The following is a 6,000-nucleotide window of genomic DNA, read 5'->3' on the forward strand; positions in this document are numbered from 1 at the left end:
TTGATTCAGAGATGGCAGTGATCTTTGGCTGCCAAGACCTATCAAGACACTTCAAAGATCTTTATGTTCAGCTCCTCTTTGTCAAAGCTTTTTCAAAGACTCATTAAGTGGTTCACAATGTGGGAAAAACGTTTTTGCACATCAGAGATTGTCTCCCCTTTCTGCATTATGAATAATTCATATTCTTGGATGAGCATGCTTTCTTGGCCTCTTTAGATCATTAGTTACCTAATGTGTGACCTCAAGGATATCCCACATTTCTTTTGCTGAATTGCATTGTGATATCCCGAAAAACTCATCACAACTTAAAACAGAGGTTATAATATTTTTAGCAATTCAATCAAACTTTGCTTTCTTGCTATCAGCCTCAGTTCATTCAGATGGAGGCTTATACACAAATACATAATCTTTTTTAACTTGAGGAATAAAAGGACCATTTTCAATTGCTTCCCAAATTCCTTTATCTGTGAAGTGCATAAAAATCTTCATCTTAACTTTCCAAAACTGGTAATTCACACCACAAAACAGTGGTGGTATGTTTACAGAAGCACCTTCCCCAAAAGGTAGTTTATTAGCCATTAAATAATTTAAAAAAAAAAACAGAATTTGAATAACTTTCAAGAACCTAGCTCTGATACCAATTGTTAGAATTAATGGCCTAAACAAGAGGGAATGTGAATTTTTTGACAAAAGATTTTCGCAAAGATTGAATAAGAATGAAGTTTTATCAACACTCACAGAAAGAGTAATCAAGGAAGCCAAACAAACAAAGCAATTAAAACTGTTTGTAGAAAAACAATCGATTGAAACTTTGTTTTAACCAGTTGTTTATAGCAGTAGAAACAACAAAATCAAATCAAACAATTTTAATGAGTGAGAGAGAGATTACACCATCGATTTATACTAGTTCACTCAACCTCTGAGCTACATCCAGTCCCAGAACAACCACTAGGTTTTCCACTAGCAATCAATCAAAGATTACACACATTCAAAGCCACAAAGAGGTGATCTTGATAACCCAAGAACACTCACCCTCTTTGCCTATCACCCAACCACAGTCAGAACACCCTCTGACCTTACAGGTTTACACACTTTACAAGTATAGAAAAGTAACAATTACAAGAATAAAAAAGGAACATATTACACCATGTATTTTAGGAATCACAGAGTTTCTAAGATTCGTTATTGAACCAATGCACAACCTTTAGGCAATCTTGAAAAACTTTGAATCAAATCTCTACTAAAAAAATGTTTTCAATCTCACTTTTTGTGTCATTTTTTAATACAAACAGAAACCATATTTATAGCTCTTAAAACTAGCCGTTTTAGGTAGTTAATCATGAGCCAAATCAATTTTAATTCAACTGAAAACAGATTTAACAGGTTTTTGAAAAGTTATTAAGAAATGTGAAAATCAACTGGTTGAAATGTCGTTTTAACCGGTTGAATTGGTTTTGACAGTTAGTCAACCAAGTCAAAAACAGTTTTGAAAACCTTCAAATAAGTTAAGTGTAAAATAACCAATTATATCGTGAATTCAACCGGTTGTTTTTCTCTTTGTTTAGAAATACATTTTTCTCTTTCAAAACAGATTGATTCAGCTTGTGCATGGGATTAAGAATGATCTTTACAAGAATTATAAACACCCTAGAATTGATGAGAATCAAATAAAGGAGGCTTTTATTAATAGAGGAAAAGGACATCCACCCTTACATTTGAAGTTCTTCCTTCTAGTCTTCTCAAAATTAAAAGAAGACATAAAATAAAGATGAGGCCCAAGCCCAAAACCCAAAGCCCAAGCCCAAGAAGGCCAAAGCCCAAAGAGCCCAAGTCCATCCCATGAGGGGCAAGGCCAAGCTTTGAAATACTCTTGTATAGTTTTAGGAGGTGTGGTTATTAAATAAAGGAGTGTGAAAATGTAAAAATAAAGTCACATTGTACATGTGACTTAGGAGAGTGGTGTAGGTGTAGTTTTTAGGAGGTGTCATAGTAGAAAAAGGTCACACCTCCCATGTGACTTGTTTTTGGTGGGAATTTCAAATGAGTTTATTTGAATTTTCCCACCTATTTTTCAGCACCTCTAGGCTATAAATAAAGGTGCTTAGCTTGTACAATTCAGATTTGAATTTTAATTAGAGAAACTATACTCAAATTTTGAGAGAGCATTGGAGAGCTTTGTGCCTTCTTCTCTAGTCTTATCTTGATGGTTCCATGGTTACCTCAAGTGGCGGCTTGCACACTCATCTAGGAGTCTCCATCCTTCTAGTGGCGTGATCATCCAACCATACATCCATCTTCATGAGCTTTCTCCTCTCCTTCCTTCCTTCTCTTTTGTTATTCATGTTTGTAGCTTGTGTTCTTGTGTTTTGGTTCGGTTATTCTCTTTTTCCAGCAGCTGTTCTTATTCTTCTTTGTTTTTGGTTCGGTACCTTTTAATTTCCAGCACTTCTATTCAGTTTTCTTGTCTTTTAATTCATTTTGTTCGGTTCATTGTTGTTCCTTTTCATTTCTATTCGGCGCAATTGCTTTTCCTCTCTTTTTAATCGGTTCAATTTGACAATAATTGGAACTTCCATATGAGTTTGTGTTTTGGCACTAGTTTTGGTGAGTTCTTGTTCATAGAACCTTGATCCAATTCTATGATAAAGTGCCTATCTCTTAACCAACTCAAGATGATTCCTAAGAATGTCAAGAATCATTCTAATTGTGCTAGTGGAATCACATCATGTGGTATCAAGAGTTTAGGTGTGTTCTTGTTTACAATTTAACCTTATTATTTGGATTATATTTGACCAATTACAATTAAATATTTTTTACACCATCATAAATAATAATAATAATATGCATTACAAATAGGTATAACAAGATACTCAAAATCTTATCATGAATGTTGTTATCTTCATCAAGGAGAAGGCTCTTTCTTCTTATAAAGAGGTTGTATAATTTAAAAATAAATTTATTATCATGTTATAAATTTGAATTATTGTTACATGATTTATTTTCTAATAAACCAATAACAAAATTTTTATTTATTACGATATTATAAGTTTAAATTGTTGTTACATATTTTATTTTCTAATTAACTAATAAGAACTGTCCCGACTAGTCCTTGATTATCGACCCCAGTGACTGACCTCAGACATCGCACACCAGTGCTTGGTAATGGAAGGGGGCCACGTAAGGTGGGCCCCAAACGCACTTACCAGGGGATTGGTTAGTCTTCGAAAATTGGTATCGTAGACCCCGATGTTAAAGGTCGGACATCGGCGATCTGAACGTTGTAGTGGGCCACGTAAGGTGGGCCCTAGCATTATGCTAAGTTAAAAGTTAAAGCATTAGATATGTGGGAAGCCTAAGTCACAAAGGATCCATGCACATGGTGTGTATAGCGCATGCAGGCGCGACACGAGTAAATAATCCTAGGAGGCGCTAAGGCCTATTAGGGTTAGGGTTTCCAGGGAAAGCTACATGCATGGCACGTGAATACTTAGGGCACCCACAAAGCATATGGCGCTAGAGATTAGGTGCACAAGTTGGTAGCCAGGTGGCCACTCTGTTATTCGTTGCACTCTAGATAAGGGAAGTCCATGTGCCAGATACGCTAAGATTATGTAAATAAGCGGCGCAAGGACGTTCCCCAAGGAACCCTAAACAAGGGTAACAACACAAAGGTAAACTGTAGTTCAACCTATATAAAGGGTGCCAAGAACCCTAGCAAGGTACACATTTTCTAAGACTGAAGCTAATACACACTTTTGGTGTTTCTTTGCCTTTATACTGACTTGAGCGTCAGAGTGCAAACGATTCTCAGGCGAAGATAAAAGGGTCGAAGGTTGCCGTTAGAGTCAACTGACGAAGCCAGTCAACCGGTAAGAACATTTGGCGCCCACCGTGGGGCCCGTTAAAGCAAGATCCCACTCACAATCGTGTTAAGAGTTTTTACTAGTGATATGAGGAGCACGAGGCAAGGATCTATCGTAGACACAGGTGTTGTTCCCCTTGGGGGGACAACGTTACCACGCCACAAATCTTGGAGACTATGCGTGCCCTCCAAGCCGAGGTGGCAGTATCTAGAGTTGAAATTGCCGCATCATGAGCGAACAACGAAGAACTGTGTAGGGCCAATGAGGAAATGCACAGGGATTTGCAACAAGTAGGGGAGCGCGCGATGGACGAACGTGCCCCACCTGTACCACTCAGGGAATGTCCCATGTCGTTCTCACAGGCGATCATGGATACGGCGTTACCAACCACGTCGCTGGGCCCGAAGGTCACCTTCACAGGTGCGGAGGATCCAGAGGCCCATCTCACGGCGTTCCATACTCAGATGATGCTTACGGGAGGATCTGACACTGTGTACTGCAAGCTGCTCATGAGCACGTTGGCAGGCGCGACATTGAAGTGGTTCGTTAGCCTTCCCAACGGACACATCACCACCTTTGACCAGTTCGTGACGTTGTTCAGGGAACAATACCTTGTTAACAAGGCCCTCACCCGACTTTCTTATGATGTCTTTGACATTAAACAGTACCATGGGGAGTCCATGAAGGACTACTTGAACAAATTTGGGGTCCAGGTGGTGAGGTTGAAACCCACAGACGAGGCCATGACGGTGCATGCCTTCGTCAAAGGAATGTTGCCAGAACCTTTCAGCGAATCGCTGCTAAGGTTCTACCCGAAGACATTCATCGAGATCAGACGCCAGGCGTTGGCACACATCGCTGCAGATGATCGAGTAACGGAGAAACGTGGTCTTGTCGGTCTTATCCGACCTCGAGCAGCAGGTCGACCTCAACCCATGAGGGTACACGAGGTGACCACGGAGAAGAAGAGAGCGGAGAAACCCTACGAACAGTCCAAGCGGGGACGCGTACGCGGAGGGACCCACCCCTGAAGCATAACTTCCAGGTAGAGCTCAAGGAGTTAATTGCTATCCCAAACATAGCAGCGAGATTAAAGGTGCCCGCGAAGATCGATAGGAAGATGGGGCCTAAAAAGAACGCTTGATGTGAGTTTCACCAAGCACATGACCACTTTATACGCGATTGCTTGGCCCTAGTGCACCAACTGGATGTGCTCCCGAAGAGCGGTTTCTTGAAGGATTACCTTCACGAGCAGCAGAACAATCAAGCGTTGGTGACCGTAGGGGCAGATCAAGGGCACAAGGTGCCCATTCATGGGGAGATCAACACCATCTCTGGAGGGTTCTCAGGAGGAGGATGCACTGCCTCCCAGCGAAAGAAGTACGTGCGAGAGGTAATGGCGGTAGAGGTACATGAGGTAGATCAGACTCCCGATGTCGACCTCGTCTTCACCAAGGCCGACCTCCAGGATGTCATACCCCATGATAATGACCCGGTAGTAATTTTGCTAGTCACAGCAGGAAGGAGGGTGCATCGCGTCCTTGTAGACCAAGGAAGTTCGGTCGATGTGATGTTCTGGTCGACCTTCAGCAAGTTACAACTGTCCCCATACCAGTTGAGGCCCTATATCGGGTGCTTGTATGGTTTCGCTGGAGACCAGGTGGAGGTGCATGGACATATAAAGCTGAGGACGACCTTCACGGATGGCATAACTTCACGCACTGCCAACATCAGGTATCTCGTCGTTAATGCTCCATCAGCGTACAATATATTGCTAGGTAGACCTGGTTTGAACAGGATTGGAGCGATTGCCTCCACGACGCATATGAAGATGAAGTTGCCTTCCCTTGATGGTACGGTGATCACCGTCAAGTCTGACCAGAAGGAGGCTAAAAGGTGCTACGAGAATAGCCTCAAGACAAAGAGGGGGGTGTTCGCTGTTACTACCCAGTCTCCAAGAGAAGAAGGGGTCACTCGTGTAGAGATCGCTTGGGAAAAATAGCTCGAACCCGCTGAAGATGTTTTGGAACGAGAAATCGGTGGGAAGATGTTCAAACTTGGCAGGTCTTTTTTGCCAAGAGTCGCAGAATCAGATTGCCGAAGTCATAGTGCGACACCTCGACGCGTTCGCATGGTT

Source organism: Phaseolus vulgaris, chromosome 10 (assembly GCF_051622355.1).
Source record: "Phaseolus vulgaris cultivar YP4 chromosome 10, ASM5162235v1, whole genome shotgun sequence".
In the NCBI taxonomy this organism is placed as follows: domain Eukaryota; kingdom Viridiplantae; phylum Streptophyta; class Magnoliopsida; order Fabales; family Fabaceae; genus Phaseolus; species Phaseolus vulgaris.